Consider the following 21,178-nt stretch of genomic DNA (forward strand, 5'->3'; position numbering starts at 1 on the left):
CCCAGAGACCTTCACAGCCCTCAGGTCTCGCAGCCACCCCATCATGGAGCAGAAGACCTGGAGCGCCAGGAGCTTCTCTGTGCACCGCCATCATCTCAGGGTTCCTCAGCCCTCACCCCTGTCTGGGTCCGTGCCCACCCTTCCACATGGCCGGTACTTGTCACTGTTGCCTAGAGCAAAGTGAGCCGTGCTGGTGTGGGCATTTCACATGTTACTGCTCAGGTCTCAGAAGCAGGCCATCCCTGTGCACTTTAGTCCCTGGAAGGAATTGCTCAGCCTTGCTGCCGGCTCATTCCCAGGCACCAACATGGAACTCTTTTCTCATAGATGTCGGGTCTTGGTGCAAACCAAGGACCATTGGCTAGTCCTGCGCCACCAGCAATGACAATGTTCTCCTTCGCATCAGAGCAGTCTCTTGGGCCTGAGTGAATTCTCTGTCCCCCGCTGGACAGCAGATGTATTTCACCTACAGTCCATATGGAATCAAGGGAGCAAATTTATTTAGTCAATAGCCCAAGCTGAGCCATTTTAAAAGGCAGGAGAACATTAATGTGCTGTTTCCCCTGCGCTTCACACATTGCCATTGACGAGAAGAGCTGGAGACATGGGCAATTTAATTCCTGCCTGGTGATGGCAGTTGCTCACCTGCCAGTCTTTGCCTCCACTTGTTGTGGCTCAAAGAGAGACAAGATAGAAGAAACCCTAAGTCTAACCCTAAGAGGCCCCATCCCTCCTTTGGGCCCCAGCCTATTTTCCTCCTGATGTGGATTCCTGAGAGGCCTGTAAGCCTTGGAGCACTGTGAGTCCAGTCACTAATGCCTGCAGGCGCTGCCAGAACAGAGCCAAAGGGGAGATGTTGGAGGAGCCACCATGTGGGTACCTTCCAAACCTTATCGCCTGGATGACATCCACCCAGATATCCCTAAGAGAACCACAGCACCGTGTCAGCCCTGTGCTCCCTGAGGAAGAGAACTGGGCCCACCAGGTGATGCCACCCACACATTTGACATGGTCACTAAGCACAAAGTTTCCCTTAATAGAAGAGCCCAAGGTCCTGAAAGCACTTATTCTCGAGATAGTGTCCACTTTCAGGCTGCCCAAGTGCACATTCCTTATTTCCCAAATAAATCTCTGCTGTGCCTGTTTTGGACACATCCTGGATTTCTTTTCTGTGAGGTATGTCAAGACCCTGCAAGGGCCTCTCTTCTGGGAGACCTCCTGAGACCCCTTGCTAGTGCTAAAAGATGTTCCCAAGGAAGCCACGATGTCTGTTTGCAGCCATTTTAATTTATTTAATTGACAAGCTGTCTCGTTCTCTTATTCGGAAGCTTGCTCTAACTCCATTTCATACCATTGTTCCAACCACTGTGTATTTTTTCAAAAAGAATTAGAGACTGATTTTTTTCTTCCTCCCCTTCTTTTTCTGACCCTTGATTTCCTGACAACTGTATCTTGAGGTTTAGAGTGGCCATTTATTTTCATGACTGTATTGAGTGTAAGTAAGGGGCTACTGGCCTCTTCTACGAAAATGTCAAATCTCTCTTGACCATCGCACTGGCACAGAATGGCACACGGGCACTGAAGGAAGCTGCAGAGCAGACACTTGAAGGGCACACTTCAGGTGGCCATGGAGCAGCAAGGCGGCAGGCCAGCCCCTCAGAACAGTGCCTGGGTGTTCGTGGATTCTGTTAGGAGACTTTTGTTTTCAATAGGGAGATTAGTTTTACAAAGGTGAGAGAAACGTGTATTTAGGGAGTATGCAGGAAGCTCACTTTGGCCTGGCTTAAGACTCAGCTTTAGCTGACATTTGACAGAGCCAGACCTGCTCTTTGTGGTGTGCATCTGTGGTACCCATGGGCTTGAGATGCAACTGGTGGGCACCCTGCAGGTGGCTAGCGGTTAGGCTGGAAGCCCAGGGGCATTTGTGCACTTTTTCCAACTTTAGCAGAATCTGATCCTTCCTTCATTCTGCTTGCCCCTGGAATTCCAAAGACTTCTTATGTCATCTCCTAGTGACATGCAGAATAATGCCCTCCTGCCCCCACCCAGAGGTTTTTATCTCCTGTCCTGTGAGCTGTGAATGCTGTTTCCAGGCCCTGAGGGTTGAGACTGCAGACTAAACCGAGGTTCCTCATCAGCAGACACTGATCCTGCCTTTTTCAGGTGGGCTCAGTGCAGTTGTAGGTGTCTTTCAAGTGGGCTAAAGAGGGGGAAGATGACAAGCAGAGGGCCAGAGGCAGGAGCAAGAAGCCCCAGGCTGTGCTGCTCTAGAGTAAGGAAAGGCCTCATGAGCCAGGAAATTTGGGCTGCTACCTAAACAAGGAAAGATGAGGAAATACGTTCCCCAAACAGCCCAGGGAAAGAGCGGGCTTCAGACAACTTAATATGAGGCCAATGTGACTAACTTTCAGACCCACGACCTCTGGAACTATCCAGAATTACTTGGCCCAGTCATCTCTCTGCCTGGGAAATGTGAATGATGTTAGAGTCTGACCCACAGATGGATGGATTTGAAGGGTCAAGTGAGATACAAGGGGAAAAACTGAACGGAGTTCTTGCCATAAGTAAATGTCAAAGTAGAATGATCTGCCTGAAAGGAAGTAAAGAAATAGTTTATTCTGAGCCAAAAGCAAGTAACCATGACCCAGAACATGATCCGAGTTACCACGGGTTCAAGTCATGACATTTTCCCCCAGGGAAACTTTTGCAGTCTGTGAGAAAAGAAAGTCAATCAAGATAAGTGCTAACAACACTGGAGGGGGGCCAGGTAGGCAGCTAGGGCAAGATGGGGAGAGCTCTTCTCCAGGTTGCAGATGGGAGCAGACAGCACCCCTGGCCTCAGGGCTGGTGGCAGATGGAGGTGTACTAAGCTTAGTGATGCTTGCCAAGAAGTTTATCCAGGCATTTGAAGAGAGGTTATCAGTGCAGATACAGGAGCCACCAGGAATGGCTATCAGGGGCCTGAGATACCCAGATAGCAAGGCCTGAGACAGGACCTTGACCTACAACATCAGGTCTCCCTATAATCACATTGTGCTCAGGAGATTTTAAATTATGGGTCCATCACACCACTGTCTGAAGGGTTTATTTCAATCAGGCCAAGGAAGTCTTCCAGTCATAGCAGCTTGTGAATTTATGGGCTGAAGTTCACATCCAAGAGGAGAGTGCAGACAAGTTTTCTGTGATGCCAGAGAGCTGGGGACAGAGGACTGTTTAGGGCTTGTCTCCTGGGGGCCCAAGAAGCAGGAGCCTCTGGTGGGTCTGTGTATTTGCATAGGAGCAGCACATAGGTGGATGGTTAAAGTCCTTTTCCAACTGTGAGCAAGTTTCCAGAACAAAGACTTTTTTCCTGGCATGACAGAAAGTCGAGCTGAAGGCCCCTCCTCCTCTCCATCACTCCTGGCCACCCCACTCCTGCTCAGTTTATTAAACTCTAGTACCAGAGCAGGGTGTACGTGCGTGTCTCCTGTGATACAGCCAGGAAGTTGTATAGAATGAGGTCTACCTTCTCACTCATTTCTCTTTTTATTTGTACCATTCAGGAATAGTATTTGTCTGCTTCACTTGAAGGAAATTCTTAAATTACCTTCTAGTTATTTAACAATAACAATCAACACAATGATACGATAGCAATTCAGAGAGACTCCTTGGACCTTCTGGGGAGCCTGGGTTCTCTCTCACACCAATACCCTCCAAAGCATCTGTTGAGTGACCTGAATATTCTTAGAAAACATGCACTGACGACCTGTGTGGAGGACACCCTCCCAGCCAAAACGGCAGTGCTCAGGGGCCCGGGGTGCTCAGGCTTCCTTCCCCGAGGTCTGCCTCTTCCCGCCCAGTTCTAGCCCACGTGCGGCGGTGGACTCTGCCAGGCTCTGCTGCTCTCACCCCAGGTAGGTGTGCTCATTGATTACTCTGCTGATCTCTCCTTATCCTAAAAACGGCAGGTCTAGGAGACCAGGACCTTGTCCATCACTGCCACCCCACATGGCACTTAGAACATAATCTATGCATACTCAATTAAGCACCATCAGAGGTGAAGGCATGCATTCCCAACCCCTACAGGATCCATCTGTGAGCATACGGGTGCCAGTGGATGGTGTCATTCATCATGGAAGATTTGGGAGTCAGGTGGAGTTGGATTCCAACACTGGCTCAGCTCTGGCTCTCTAGCAGATCTTCTCTATAAATTCAACCCTTAAAAAACAACTTGGTACCAAGTCTCTTTCTTAAAGCCACTACAGGTTAACCCAGGAAATCCACTGCTACCTCAAAGCCAGTGATGCTTTTCCAAAGGCCACATGAAGTCTCCTTCCAGCCCACAGCAAGCAACTTCAGATGTCCTCTGACAGCACATCCATCAGAAGACACCTGCCTCCCCTCACCTGTCACAGACGGAGCTGGAAACAAGCAGCTTTCCTGGGGCTGGATGGCCTAAAGACGCCAATGCTCGTTATGGGCCCTTGAGCACCTCATTAGTGCCTCGTCCGGCTGATCATGAAGGCTGAGAAAGTGAGTTACTGCAGAAATAAACTGGCAGACACCATTGCCAAGGTGAGCAGGAGTGGGCTTCTCTCACTCCATTAGAATGAAAGAGAGTGTCCCCAGCTAATGAGGGATGATAAGCTTCTGAGACTCTGAAAGCCATGATTTGCTGATAAACACTACGATTGCCAATACATGAACACATGAGCGCTCCTCTTGGTCAGAAAGTCCATGTTCATATATCACATTGTCATCACACTACGGAAGTCAGGATCCTGCTCCTTCTTCTTGTAAAGACAAAGAAGCCATCAATCACCTGCTTCGGAATGCCCAGCTGGGGAAAGACAAGCATTTTGCTGTGAGCTCCTTTGGAACTAGACACTGGGTTCCTGTTTCATAAGAACAAGGCCTGTGCTCTATAAGTGGCACTTCATTAATACCTAGTGGTCAAGAATGTTGGCTCTGGAGCCAGCAAAGCAGGCTGTGTGACGATGTTAGCCTCTTGGTGGCTCTATTCCTTCACTATAAACAGTGTGATATTAGGTCCTTTAATAGCTTGTTAGATGGTTTAATTCAGTCAGTATGGTTATAATAGTGCCTGGCACATAATAAATGCTCAATAAATACTAGTCTATTAAAATCATGAGTTAGATGATAGCTGGGTTAGGAAGAAGCCATAGATACTTCATAATAGCTCCCAAAGCCCCATACACATTGCTCTGTACAGAGAAAGCCATCTCCTATCTACCTACCTACCTACCTTAATGTGAAATCACCTCTATTCACTGAATTCCTAAGACAAGTGTGTGTCTGGTAACCCCATTAACAGGGACCGTCCGATGCCATGCACTCCTCAGCCGCCCAGTTCCATACGCGCTCACCTGCAGCGGCTCAGCCACACCTCCACCTTCTCACACTGCAAAGGCGTTCTCTTTGGACATGCTTCCTGAATTTTACATTCTCTCCTTCTGATTTTACTACATTAGGCTCAACAGCCCAGACTGTTGAATCTTTTTTTTCCAAATTGTGGATTCTTAAAAATGTCTTTCTCTGTCACCCCAAAGGATTACAATCCTGGGCCACACAAAAGATGCGCTTTTCATATTACTGCCATTGACATGGGCATTGTTGAGGCTTTCTCCCTGAGTAATGTGCAAATCTCCACTGCATGCAGCCTCTCCTTATTGTGTGCTGCGCAGGGACATTCAGCCTCTAGAACCCTCCCTGGGAGGGGAACAGTTGCTGCACTTTTGAAGAGCGGACCTTCTGAAGGACACAGAGTCCTGGAGGAGCCCAAGATGGGGCCAGAGAGCTTCAAAGAAGAACACAGCTCCACCCAATGCTCAGGTCATCATGGTATAATGTGCCACCAACGTGGACATTAAAGTGTTGACACTCGGCTCATTAATTATATCCTCTCCGTTGACACTGGCCCCTGGGTCTGCAATCTGGGGTCCTTCAGCAGAGTGTTCACATGCTCAGAACCTGATGGTCTGCGGACCAGGGGGTTTCCCTCTGAGCACCAGGCTGACTGCTGAGAAGAAAACCCCATTTTTATGCAGCGCACAGGGGAAGAGGCAAGAGCTGTTTGTTGTCTTCTGAAGTGAGGCATCTTCCAGGCTCCACAGGAGACGGTGAAGCACACTTGGACCTCAGCTCTTCAGGTTCCTGTCTGTGGATGTGAACAACTAGTGGATCCAAAGTATTTTTTTTTTTTTAGAAAAGCAAAAGCAAATAAATCAAACAAACCAATAGAAACCCATTTCCATACTGAACATAGTTTTTTTTTCCCTTTTTATCCTCATCCCCTAACATATAGCATAACAAGGATCTATACAGCTTCTGCATCTTGTAGGTAGTGTAAGTAATGTAGAAATGATTTAAAATATGTGGGAGGATGCTCACGGATTATGTGCAAACATGACAATGTCTGATATAAGGACAGGAGAATTTGTAGATTTGGGTGTCTGTGGAGGTCCAGAAACCAATTCCCTATGGACACTGAGGGAGGACTATTATGAAAACAAGGTGTATTAGAGATAAATAAATAGATAAATAAAGATGCCCTTCATTTATAATGCAATTATGTCCACAAAATATGGACATAAAAATAACCTAAGTTGAGATGCCCTTGCTACACCTGACTTAGGGATCTCTATAGCTGGTAACACGATGCTCCATGGAGACTGCTGTGGACTCTCATGATTGTGCGGAGCTCTACACAGCTGCCCAGCACTGAGATACTACTGCCAGCCTGGGAAGGACCAAAATTCACAACCTGAAGTACAACTCCTACTGAATGAATATTCCTTTTATACCATCATAAAGTTGAAATATTGAGCCATCCTAAGTTGGGGACTGCCTGGGTATCAACAATTATAAATAGACACATATCTACACATACATATATACACATATATACATATATATATTTATAGATAGATAGATAGATAGATTATGAAAAATTTACTCATGTGATGACTATGGAGAATCTTTAACTGGAGACCTGGGAAGCTGGTGATGTAAATTCCAGTGCAGGGTAAAGGCCTGAGAAGGAGGAGTGCCAACGGCATCAGCCCAAGTCCAAGGGCAAGAGGTGATTGTCAGAGCCCAAGCAGTCAGAGAAAGTCAGTGTGAACTCCTTTCATCTTTCTATTGTAGCCAACCAGGAAGGACTGAGGGTGCTCACCGTATGGGGAGGTCCATCTGCCCTACTCCACGGTTCCAGAGCAGTCTCCATGATCCGCCTCCTCAGCCACACTCACCTGCCCTCAGATGCCACCCAGTCAGTCCACTCAGAGGAGGACGGACCGACGAGGCCACAGTTCTCCAAGACAGATCATTTTGTTACAGAGCAAGGGCCCAACGTGAAGCCATGGCTGCTGAGGCTGTCCTGACCCCAGTTCTGCTGAGCACACTGGGAATGCTTAGCTGTGGCGCTCAGAGCTGTGGGCCTGAGAATTAGGTGGGAGAGGAAAAGGGACAGTCTCAAGGGAGACAGTGTATCCTCTTGGAGATGAAAGGGAAACCTTTTCTTCAGGTTTACTGGGGCCCAGGGAAGTTTCTGGAGAGTCCTGCTCAGGTCCACCTCTTGACTTCTGACTGACAACAGGACTATCTCAGACTTTCAAGTCCCTACTGCACGTGGCCATACCCCACAAGGGAGGATTTGACATGCTGAGGATCCAGGCAACTCTGGGTTACTGTGACCCACACTGACTGGTTCTAATTATTGTATCTGCCTGAATTCTGGAATCTGCTCTATGTAAAGGTCACAAAATATTCACCCCCTTGGGGCAACTTATGTTCCTCTTAATGGCAAGGAGGAGCTTTTCAGGCCTCAATTTCTTTTAGGAATTTTTTTTTTTTTTTTGCCACTGGGGACTGAACCTACTGTTCTGAGTAACAAGTCTAAAATTATTTCACTGAGCCTCATCCCCAGCCCTTTTTATTTTTTATATTGAGACAGGGTCTCACTGAAGTTAATTAGGCCTCACTAAGTTGCTGAGGCTGGTCTTGAAGTTGTGATCCTCCTGCCTCAGCCTCCTGAGTCAATGGGATGAGAGGTACATGCCAAAGCTCCCTCAGGCCTACTTTCTTCTGCAGATAGTATGTTTTTGCTGAGGAATTTAGTGTATCCTATTGACTTAGGATGGGCAGGGCTGCAGGTAAATCGATTTTTTGAAAGGAAGTCCCAGCACAGTAATAAGCCCAGTGTGTAGAACCTTCTCAACCTCAGGATCCCACTGCATCACCAAGGTCACTTCTGACATTAACATAGGAGCTTTAGGGGACACCTCAGGCTAACTCTAAGTTCCCATGGTGCTAAGAACAACTAGTTAACCATGGGTGGACAGGCTTCTGCACCTCTGCAGAGGGCCTCGCATAATCTGGTGGAACCTGGTTCGTTTTCGTGCCCTTCCATTTGTGGAAGGCCAACAGTGATATGGCGACTGCATGGAGACTCCAGGAAGCTGGTGAGTTAGTTCACCTTTGTCCCATGACAAAGTTAAGTCACAACAACCAAGAAACATGTCATGCTCAATTGGGGTTTCCAAGTAAAATTATTCTTCAGTATTGATTGTGAAAGATCATTTTTTTCCTGTACCAAGACAACCTATTGTTTTGAGCCAGGCTGTACAGGCAATGACCAAACAGACTCCATCTTACCCATCTTACCCTGAGACTCTACGTCAGGTAAGACATGCTTCTCCCGTGGGAAGGCCCGCCTCTGTGCCCACCTACAGTGGCTTAGCTCAGCAGGTTTGGTAACACAGAATGGCAATTCTTATACAATGTAAAAGTGTTCTCTCTTTGGTTCCCATTTTTCCTGGACAAGGTATCTTGTTTAGAGATGGATTGCCCCGACATTAGTAACCATTCTGTAACTTGTACTCAACTAGAGACATTTTGGCTCACTCCCTTTTCTGCTTGTGATTTCAGATCTCATGACATTTGTTTATGGTTTTGAATCATAGCAACAGCCACTTATGATTAATGTGGGTTTGGGCTACAATGGGTGTACTCAAATCCCAGGAGGGGGTCGAAGGGTGCAGACTTGCAGCCTGCCCCTTGGCCCACAAGCTGGTGGATCCAGACCACTGGCTGGTGGATTAAGTTTCCGTCTCCTGCTTTAAGATCAACTTGGTGATTTATTGCAATCTCACCTTAATACTATAGCTTAAGCAGCAGTCACCTTCCTAAGTCATCAGCCCTAACGTTAGACTATGGGTAGATCTCTTCTATGGAAGGAGAAACCTTTATGGCTTTTCTGCCTACCTTGAAGTCCTTGAGATGGAAGCAGACTTCAACTCGACCACTGCGCAGAGCAACAGAACTGGGTATATTTTCTTCTAAAGTGAATGACTAGATGGAGCCCAAGGGACTTTTTTAAATGTTGAAGGAGGAGGGCTGTTTCTGAGGACTCCACTCTGCACTGGAAGAGCTCATTTCTGAGTTCTCTGCTACACAAGGAAAAGACCAACCAGTGTGTTAAAAAATAGGCAGAAACACAATGTATCATGAATCAAACAGCGTTGAGAACCTGAGAGGACTGTGGACCGCCTGCTAATGAATTCACACACATGAACCGGGTCAGCCAGAATCAAGAAGCACCAGACGCTCTTATGGCAAGATGGAAATGTGTTAATATTCAAATTAATGTCAAGTGAGGACACGGATACCATTTCAATAAGCTGTCTCTTTTAACATATTAAGAAATCTAAGGAGTCTGATTCTGATTGTTCTAGGGATTTTGCAATTATGGAATTAAGTTAAAGATTGTTGTTAAGTTAAAAAGTTAAAGAAAACTAACAAGAAAGCAGACATGCACATCACCTATGGAAATGGCCCCAGGGTCTGGGGGCATGGCTGTGAACACAGGGTGGGCACTCTCCTCATCAGAAAGGCCTCACAGGAGGCTCCTGCTGCTCCAGATGAAGGGCCAGGGAACTCCCCCAGTGGCCACGATCTTCAGAGAGTCAAGTAGACTTTCCCTTGAGAGTTGACCCCGTTTGAAACCCCCATGTCCTGAAAAGAACAGAAAGGTGCACGGCAGTAGCCTAGCAGCCTTGGGGTTAGCAGGGAGAGGGTCGCTGATGCAGGGGCCACATGGGCTGCGCCCCACCTTGCATTTAAAGATCATCTGTGTGAAGTCCCTGAGTTCACTGCACACGACCAGCGACGGCCCCTGGATGGTGTCCCCCTGTGACCTGGGATGGCCGCAAGGGGCTGCTCTGTCTGGGTGATCATGGGGCGCTCCCGGTTCCGTGCTGCATGTACCCTCACCACGTCTGTGGAGCCCTGTGATCCTCACACGCGCCCCAATCAGCACAATCAGCCTGGGTTTGTTTATTGCTTAACACTTTTCAAAATGGATCCAGAACATTTGTTTTGGAAATGACCATCTGCTCGGCTAAGCTTACAATAGAGTAGAATGTAGCACTGTTTTGGCTCAGACTTAAAAGCACAGACGCACAAACAAACAAAAACAAAATAAAGGAAGGCCAATCACAGAATATAAACATCTCCAACTCAGGATTCCCCACCAGATTCCAGCAATCTCCTCTCCCCCCGCCAGACACAGTCCAAACCAGGGAACTGTAGAAAGTTAACCATCTCAGTCTGTCCTTGCCAAATGTCCCCCAAATTAGTCTCCTAGCATCCAGTCTTTCCCTACATGGCACTTGCAGAATTTGCAATTCTAAATAGAGCATATTTGTTATCATTTTAAACATTTAAAAACATGGGCCTGCAAGCTTCACCAGAACACACATGTGCATTTCTGGTCCCCAGTGACTCCCGGGCCCTGGAATCACATCTGACACTTCAGCAGAAGATCAGAAGGGTGGTGAAGCACATGGCCTTGGGGCCAGATTGGCTGGTGGAGTTGAGGCTCAGCCTGTGTGACAGGGGCTTGATTGGGTGCATTAAACCAGGAACTGCAGCAGCCTCTTCTTCCTCCCACCAGCACAGCAGTGTGGAGGAGGGACAGGCGGGCCTTGGTTCAGTGCCACGGGGCCGGGACAGCAGCTTGCCATCAGCCTGGGGATGGTCTATGGTGAGGTGGCAGCCACTGTGCCCAGTGCTTGTGCCTAGTCACAGGAGGAGGAATGGGGGGGCAGAGGGGTGCAACACGCCCATCCTACTAGTTCCCTCTGCCTAGGATGGCACAGCTTCCCCTAGACTGTTCTCTCCCAAATCCCACTCTGTCTCTTGCACTTCCCTAGGTCTCATGACTCCCAGGTGCAGTGGAGTCTGAGAGGTGGAACCCCTGGGGAGGAGCTGGGCTGGCACAGCTCGTGCACTGTCGGCCAGTGCCCATGTGGCCACCAGCTGCAAGTCGAGCCCTGTAAAGTGTGCTTTTTAGGTCCCTGAGTCTCGATTTCCTCATCTTGGAAATGGGGATCACAATAGCGCCCCTCCTCCAGGGGTGCTCTGGGTCCTGAGGGGCGACTTGGTGCCCATTGTGTTCAGCTTGGCTAGCGCATAGGGAACACACTCAATTTTAGCTACTGTCATTATCACAGGCACTCAGAAAGACTGCTCCAGACCCAGAGTGATGGAAAAGGTTCCAAAGGGCTGGGTGCAGCTGTGCCTGCCAGTGCCTGTTTCTGTGGGGAAGAGCAAGGGCCAGAGCAGCTGGCACACCCAGGGCAGTGCAGACCTCGTTTGACAGGGCATAAACACCCACCGGTCTTCTCTCCCGGCTCTGTGGAACAGGTAGATGTCCAACACATCTGCGTTGACCCAGGGGCCAAGCATGCCCCCCACACCACTTTCCAAATCAGTACGCATTCCCCTTGTCCTCCCATCCCAGCCCTAAAGAAAGAAAATGAAGGTGCTGACAGCACAGATAATGATATTATCTATAATACCTACGACGCTCTGTACCCATGTGCTCACAGCTTTGCCACTCTGAAGACACCATAGATCTGCCTCGAGGTCTGCTGGATATATTTAGATTCATCTCATCATTCTTACAGTGATCCTGAAGAGGTAAATACTATCACTGACTAATTCTACAAACCACCTGTTGATTTTAAATGTTGATTTTAAAGGTGCAATCAATAGCTCCTTGTCAACAGTGAATAGCAATTTTGAAATCAGTGTTTGAAAACAATGACAAGCTAGAAGGGAGAGATACAGGCAGAGGAAGCCCACTTGCCCATGCATCTGCCCACTTCCCCATGCACTCAGTATTGCTCACTGAATGCATCTCCTTCCAGGGTCCCCCCACCCCGGGGCATGCAGGGAGCAAACACAAAAGAAATACAAAAATGGCCTAAACCGATCCATTTCCAGTCTCCCCAGGGAAACGCTGGGTGCAATGCGAATGCTGAGGTGGAGAGGAAGCCATGGAGGTGGAGAGGAAGCAGGAAGGTGAGGCAGAGGAGAATGCCATCACTGTGGTACCCTTACCTCCGTGGGGCAGTGCGCACTTTGTGCACAGGCAACTGAGGTTTAGCGATGGCCTCCTGACCTCAGCCTCAGCCACGCTGTTGGCAGTGACTGCTGAGCTCCTGCCAGGCTGCCCTCTATGTCCTTAGCAGCAGGGTGGTGCTCCTCCATCAGGTGCTGTTCTTCTTCCACTGTCACTTGTGTGTGCAAGCTAGGTGGGACAGCCCCTGCCATTGACACAGACATGGTGCATGACCACAGGCTGCTGGATCCTAAATCAGGGGTTCTACTCTCTTGACCAAGTGGCAGGTTCTGGTGTGATCATGTGACCCAAGACACACCAGCTATGTTGAATCCCAGAACTTTGGCTGGAATTGTTTGAGAAAAGACATATAAAATTATCTCCCCACTGGGCTTTCTAAACTAAGGGCACAGGTTGAGAGATGCTAGGAACATTTCCAGGCAAAGAACTTCCTGGGAGTGAATTCCAAGCGAGGAAAAGCAGGCTTAAGAGGAGGAGAGAGTCACTCCCTGTGAACACCCAAGTTGATGGATCACACTGTACCTGAACCTGCTGCCCTAGGCATGTTAGCTTCAGGAGTTGCTTTGTTTAAATCAGCCTGAAATGAGGTTTCTGTCATTTGCAACTTAAAGTACCTTGACTAGTAAGTTCTATGCAAAAAGCACTCGCACTGAGCTTTACAGAACAGAAAAATACAAATATTAGGTTTTGCCCCCTAGAAGTTTCCAGTCAATATAGAAAAGCTGCATTAATTATCACAAACTCCAAGTTTCAAGTTCATGTTTTTCAGGGCATCTGGTAAAATACTCGGAAGAGAATTGCCTTACTAACAGAGGATAATTATCCTTAGACGTAGAGCTGCCTTTGCCCAAAAAATGTATAAGACAAGATCCAAAATGGTCAACTTTTCCCCTTGTAACTTAACCTTGCCCCAGAACAAATCATAAGACTATTTATAGGAATCCAAAAATATCTAACACAAGGTGAATCTACAATGTTCTACATCCAATTAAAAATTACCAGACGTGTGAAAAAGAAAGGAATTACCACCCCCCCCCAAAGAGGAGAAAACTCAGTCACTAGCAATCAACTGAGAATTGACACAGATGTAGGCAACAGGACACCATGACATCAAACTTCTAGGAATGAAAACTAAAAAAAGCATGTGGGATTAGCAGCTGATTAGACAAGATAAAAGAAAATATGAGTGAACGCAGATATGTCAAACTAGAACAGAAGGGAGCCGGGACTTATAGGTATTGGCAAGGCAGAGGAGGAGGAGGAGGGAGCACGTGGGCACCACAGCCCACTTTGCACACCCCGGTACACGTGCAATTGCATGTCTAGAAGAAGAGAGGGAGACAGAGAGAAGGCAAAAACTTGGAAAAGTAAAGCTTAGAGTTGTTTCTCTCCTGCTGTAGGCGCCCCACTCGCACAGGCCCTGCTGTCCTCTCAAGGGGGCTGCAACATTAAGGGGTGATTCTGAGCACTTACCCCCAATCACTCCCATGGAGAAAGCCATGAGAGCATTTCAGAGAACCTCTGCTTAATTTCGCCTGCAACCCCCACCTCCCCGATAAAGTGTTCTCTTGTCATCTGGAAGAATCTCCTTATCCAGTCCAGGCTGAATTAAAATTTAATGTAACATCGAGTGGCCACAGAGCTAGCAAGCAAAGCACTGCTGTTTAATTACAACTCAACCCGGATCAACCAGCACAGCTGAGGTAAATACTCTGGAGGAAATCTGTAAGATGGTTAGAATCCAAGGCAGCAATGAGTACTCTGGAATATGAATTAACCTTCCTGTACGGTTGTCATGAAGCTCTGGAGACCTTACTGACAATGAGATCCTTGGCGAGCAGTTCAGACTGGTTCTCAGTAGCAAGAAAAACTAGTGACTTAGGAATGAGGCAAAAGACCTGAGTAGACATATCTCTAAGGAAGACATGGGAAGATGTTCAGTGTCCTTAATGATGAAGAAAATGCACAGCAAAACCAGAAAGGGATATTTTATATATATGTAAATATAAAGGGCTGGGTACCATCACACACGCCTGTAATCCCAGCGGCTGGGGAGGCTGAGATAGGAGGATTGAGTTCAAAGCGAGCCTCAGCAATGGCAAGGTGCTTAGCAACTCAGTGAGACCCTGTTTCTGAATATAATACAAAATAGAGCTGGATATGTGGCTCAGTGGTCCAGTGCCCCTGTGTTCAATCCCTGGGTAAAAAAAAAAATCAAATAAAGAAACAAATAATAAAAATATAAAGGGTTTTCTAGGCTACGAGGGCACAGGATGGGAGGCGCTAGGGGCCTTTGCAGGTTTATATATGGCGTTGCAATTTTGTAAAGCTGTGGAGAAAATGGAACCCTTGCCCACTGTCGGTAGACTACAGGATGGTGAGCCGCTGCAGGAGACAGCACAGGAGCTCTCCTGAGAACTCAAGAGAGCCAGCAAATGAGCCAACAATGTCACTTATGGGTTATTTCTCCCAATGAACTGAGATGAGGATGCAAAGAGATGGCTACGCTTCCAGGTTCCTTGCTGTCCACTGTAGTCAAAAGACGGAGACAACCCGGTATCCGTTGCAGATGAATGATAAAGCAAATGTGGTACATGCATACCATACAGTACTAAGCCAGTCAAAAAAGGGAATGCACAACAGGGGGATAAACCTCAAGGACATCATACTATCAGTCTAGTTGGAGACATGCAGATCCTGCACAACTCCACTAATGTGAGCTGAGTAAAGCAGCAGTTGTGGAAACAGAGGCTGGAAGCTGGCTACCAGGGCCCGAGGGGGAAGAGGGGGCTTCAGAATCGGGCGGTGGAAAGTTTCAGCCAAGCAAGGGAAGAAAGCTCTGGAACCTGTGATAAAATGTGGACAGATAAAAAGTGTAGCAGTCTGACTGTCCACCCCCGTGGCTGTGCCGGCTGAAGCCCAGGCAACCGGGGCAGAGCCGCTGGGCCTCACAGGAGCTGCTGGCCTCAGCCCCACTCCTGCTCCCACCCCTCCAGGCAGTACTCATCAGGCCCCACTCCAGGCCATCTCTCCTTTGCCCCCACAGGTGATAGGCTTCCTCAGGGATGGGCCCATGCCAGGGGCTCACACAACAGCTCATGTGGCTGCCTCTGCAGCACTGAGAGCTCCCCGTGTGCACGGGAGAGTATGATTTAATTTGGATTTCTAAAAGAGGCCTCAATCAGTAGGGTGTGTGAGGTAATTAGCAAGCTCCACACTATCGGGAGCTCCCCTCAGTTGACCTGGGTGATATTGCCAAGTGTGGGTGTGTTTAGGGGACAAGGAACGGGGACACCAGCGGGGGAAAGAGACAGTTTGGAGGCCTCCCTGGGTCCTTTGAACTGGGCCTGCAATGATCCACCCCAAGCCCCAGGAACTAGAGCTCCCCTCAGCAGGACTTCTTTGGGGTAAAATTTCCATAGAAGTGTGAACATAATTAAAACAGGGTTAATTTATTTATGGATCAATATGACAGAAAAAAGAGATGATGCTTTTCTGGTTTCCCCCTACCTACTTGTGTGACTACTCATGTCAGAGAAGGCTGGGGAGGCTCAGCAAGGCTCAGGAAGAGCCTCTGATGGTGTTGTCCTTTCTCTGGCTCCTGCCTCATGTTGCATCTTGCAAAGGAGGCACCATGAGGTCTTAGGAAGGGCTCAAAAGATTCATCCACTGATAAGCCCAGCCATTCAGCTTAAAAATGAGCTAGGTGCTTTGTTCAGTTATTATAACAACTTAGCAAGTAATAACTCTGCATCCCGACACGCGTGGAGCATTTCAGGACCCACAAATGAAACTGGTGGCTTCAAAGGTGTTTCCTTCACAATGTGAGACATTCAACTCTCTTGTTCTATCACCATCGTCCACACAGGTGGACTGTCCTCCTTGCTCATAAAGCAAGGCGAGAAGGGCCAGCCCTTACTCAGCTTGGCAGGAAAACACAGAACAAATTTCATGGCCCCAGCTTTATTAAGAACAGCCTCAACCTCACCCACCCTTTAATAAAGATGTCACTAGTTTGGGGAAACAGTTTGCTTTCCTGTTTTATGATGATTTCCTGCACTGCAGGGCGTCCCCATCCTCTGTGCCTCCTGATCTCCAATGGCATTCACTCTCAGGTCACTTGTTTTTACTTTTTAAAGTTTTCATTGACAAATAATAATTGTAGATGTTCGTGGAACAGAATGAAACATGCGGATGTGGGTTGACACTGTTGTGTGATAAACAGTGAAGCAATGCAGCCATCAGCCCACATGCTCATCAGTTTTGGGAAATCATTTAAAATTTACTCTTAGCAATTCCAAAACATGCAGTCCTCTGAGGCTGCACAGCAGTCTCAAAAATGTCTCTCCTCTGCCTAGTTGAAATTCTGTAACTCTGTTCAGGACACTCTTAAGGGGTCAACTTTGCTCTCTAAAGACCTGTCCCAGTGATGGGGCCCGCCTGGCATTTCGGGCAGAGTGACCCTCTTTTCTCACAGGCTGCTGGTCAGCGCCCTGCTTGGATGCATGCCACCTGTGGGACTCAGGCAGGAAAAGAATGTCCAATTGGAGTCCCTTTCTGATGACACCTCTCAGCACCATATCCAGAGGATTACTAGATGGCATTTAATAACAGCAATATTAACTTTGCTGAACTCCAGGGAGAAGGAAAACAAGAATATCTGTGGTTAAATGGCAGTAGGTCAGCAAATTCCGTTTGGCAAATTCTTGCCCATTAATTCAGTTTAAAATACATATTACGGGGTTTTATTTTTTCCCTAATGTGAGAATTGAAGCTCACAGACATAAACTCTAGATTCTATTTGCAGGGGAGACTTAGAGGCAGTGGGGGCATATGGGTGCAGCTCACCTGCTGTGAGGCAGGAAGGAAAGATGCCCGGCCCTGGGGCACTTCACCTGCAGGAGCTGTTTCCTGTGCTGAGGAGACCAAGTGAGGACTCCAGAAGAGAGACCAAGGAGTTGTTCCCACTCCTCAGGCACTCACAAGGTCCAATCTACACATTCATTTGTCACGATAGAAGCTGGAACTAGATTTTAAAGGTCATAAACCACAAAGACAGCAAGAAAGCAGGGTGTCATTATTTCAGCATAGGGAGACTGTCCACACCCAGATGAACACGGCCACGCCACATAAACCTGTCTGTCTGAGTCCTTCAGCCTGAAGACTTGCCCACCGCTGACCAGCCCCGCAGGTTCAGTGTGGGACCAACCCAAAACAATTGGTCCCTGGGATTTTCCCAGCCCTTGGATCGGTTCAAGAATGGCATGAGACACAAGTGACCCCATCAGGATGAGTGTCCCAACCCCTGCTACTCAAACATCCTCTCCTACTTACAAGCCTCCCAGGGACCCCACCTCCCTGTGTCTCTGATTCTACCATAGAGCCCACGGCTACATTTCATATGTGACAATGCCAAAAATCAGAGCTGCTGAGTCTCATGCCTAAGGACAGAGAGCCAGGGAGTGTCAGGGCTGGAATCACCGGGAGCTTCCTCCTGGCTCTGCACCATCAATGACTCTAAGTGTCAAAGGAACTGAACGCATCAACCTCTTGTCCAATTTGCAGGAGATGCAGGGAAACCTTCAATAAGCACTGGCAGCAGTTCAGCTCTGCCTAATTTACATGGGAGCTTCATTTAGAAACTCAGTTTCATTTTCAGGCAGGAACACTTCCCTTGGTTTGCTGTAGCTTCAAACCAGCCACTTCCAAGCACCAGCAGCTATAGCTCTTTTGACGTAAGTGTGCTGCTGCCCACCTCCCAGGTCCTGTAAGAATCTGCCTCCTTCTCCCAATATAGCACACCTCCCACCTATGGGAGCCATAAAAACCCTGGGAGGCAGGCAGGGAAGGGGTACTGTCATTTAACAGATGAAGACACCAAGGTTCAAAGAGGTCCCCTGGCTTAGACAAAGTCACATAGCACATTAAGGGTGATCCCAGCAAAGTCCTGAGCACCCGAGTCACCCACTGTCTCTTCTTCCCTGAGCACTCACCCTCTCCTGCAATAAAGGACCTCCTACAAACACACGTGCCTTTCTGTCCTATCGTTCTTCTCACCAAACACCCTCTCACTTGCTAATCCTTGTATCTGCTCAGGATGCACCCACATGTCCTCACCCATCACAGCTGCCATGGTGGGGCACAGCTGGGCAGGACTTCCTTGCACAGTATCTAAAATATCAACTTCAGAGCCTCAAGGAGGTGCCCTGTCCTCCTGCCCCCATGGTCCAGCACCTGAGTTTCTAAGCTGACACCTTCTCTGGGGGTGGGCACACCCAGGGCTTCGGAATGTTTGTGGTCCTGATTATCAGCAGAGACCTGCCTGTGCCCCTGGTGCCAGCCAGGGTGGATGGGAAGTGGAAACATCTCAGCTTTTTATAAGAATGGTGTGTATTTGCAGCTGGAATGTGACCTCACCCAGTGATCCAGCCCCAGTGTGCCTGCTGCAGGCCTAGCCAGTGACAGCCACGCTCACAGGCACACCTCCTGCACACTGCATTCCCTGCGGGGCCACAAATTTTTCCACAAGAAATGGAAGGAATCCTTGAGCTCTCCACAGAGCCGCTGCCTGGAAGCTCCTTTTGCTGCGTGAACACAGGTTCATGGCCACAGCCCACAGGATGGGCCACGATCTGCCCCTGCCCACCTTACTGCCTGCACACTGCTCTCCTGCCTGGGCCTGAGCCATGTGGGCCTGCCCCCGTCCCCACCCCAGGAATGTGAGCACCGCAGGACGTCTGCCCTGGCTGTGTGCACAGCCTGAACACTCTCCAGATTGCAGGTTATGGTTTGGCTGGATTTTTCTCATTTGGGTTTTGATTTACTCAACTTTCAGAGGGGTTATGCCTGACCACTTAACTAACCAACCTCACGTGGCAAGCCATTATTCTCTCTTTTTCATCAGATTGTTTATCACTGTGTGAAATATTTTGTTTATGTGGTGCCTTACTCACTTTCTACAGCCTTCTCTAGAGCAGGCACAAGAGGGTACAAACCTCTCTTGCTTAACTGTTGTGTCCTCTTCTCTTATAGCAGTGCTTAGCTGAGACCAGCACTTGAAACCTGAAAGACAGATGCTTGCATGGAGGGATGAATGGATGGGAAGATGGATGGGTGGATGGATGAATGGATGGGTAGATGGATGGGTGGATGGATGGGTGGGCAGATGGATGGGTGGATGGAGGGATGGATGGGTAGATGGATGGGTGGATGGATGGGTGGATGAATAGATGGGTAGATGGATGACTGGATGGATGGATTGATGATGGGTGGGTGGATGGATGGATGGGTAAATGGATGGATGGGTGGATGGGTGGGTGGATAGGTGGATGGATGGATGGGTGGATGGGTAGATGGATGGGTGGATGGGTGGGTGAATGGATGGATGGGTGGATAGATGAGTGGCTGAACAGATAGGTGGATGAATGGATACAGAGATGAATAGGTTGATGAGTGAATGAATTTTCTAGTGGATAAATCAGTGGATGAAGTAATTAATGGATTGCTTATTTTCTGCCTATAATACCTTGATCTTTAGGCCAGGTTTTTCTAATAACAAAGTCCTTTGGACATAATGATGCTTTTCTAACGATTCATTTTTTGTAAGGATAACTAAAGCTTTCTTCCTTCTTTCAATCTCCCTGAAAGGTGGAATGGATTTATATGCTACTAAAATAAGTGAGTGGGTAAATAACTAAATGAATTTGAAAATTAAAAGAACAGCACAACCCTTCTGACAGTTTCCCAGGCACTGTGTTGAATGAACGGCTTCCATCTGTGTTGTGAATGTCACACCCTGGCTGTTGAGTGGTATTTGCATTTTCCTTTCCCCATGTCACAAACGTCTGCCTCCCCAAGTCTCTCACAATTGGCCATGAGATCTCAGTGGCTTCTGTAGACCAGAATCCCCCACCTGCCAATCCCCATTCTCACCCAGGCCAGACTCAAAGGGCTTGATGACATCCCCCTGTAAAACCTTCCTCTTAAATCTTGTTTATCTTCCGAATGATTGATCTGCCTCAGGCCAGACTGTCTAGTTCTGTCCACATCACAGACTTTATACAGAAAACATGGATTTTTAAGCTCCGGGTTCACCTGTTACCTCTCTTGAGGGGAAGGAGAGATCAAAAGGCATGCCTCAGGTCACCTGAAAGATCCAAGAATCTCTGACAGCTTCTGATGCCAACTCCAGAGACGAGAAAAACAGGTGGGCAGGCACAGGAGGGTCAGGGGATGTGTGTCCATGTATATGTGTCTGTGAGAAAGAGAGAGTATACAGACACAGGTAGGCAGGTGCAGGAGGGTAGGGGGACGCATGTCCATGTGTACGTGTCTGTGAGAAACAGACTGCAGACAGTACATGCAATCATCTGTCCCAGGAAAGAAAACCCCTCCCCAAACTGCTCACAAAGAAGAGGAAGAAGAGATCACTGGACACTGGTCACAGGCAGTCTCAATCATCTGATAACTGTCCAGTCTGTGAATCAACCCTGGTCACCTCACAAGCCAGAGTCCCGGGCTGGCACAAGACTGCAGGACACCTATACCAGGGCCTGCTGTCAATGACCTGTCTGGATTCTCAGTGTCTGCCTGGTCCTAGTCTCTTTGATCCCCTCCGAGGACCTGCCCCATGGCATTCCTGTTAGAGATCACAAAGCTAGAGGAGGGAACATGCCCTGTCCCCTGCCTCCTGATGGGCATGCCACCCTAAACTTTATCAGGGTGCATCTCAAGAGCCTTGTCACAACCTGG

The sequence above is a fragment of the Marmota marmota genome, unplaced genomic scaffold, assembly GCF_001458135.2.
Source record: "Marmota marmota marmota unplaced genomic scaffold, marMar, whole genome shotgun sequence".
Taxonomy (NCBI): Eukaryota; Metazoa; Chordata; class Mammalia; order Rodentia; family Sciuridae; genus Marmota; species Marmota marmota.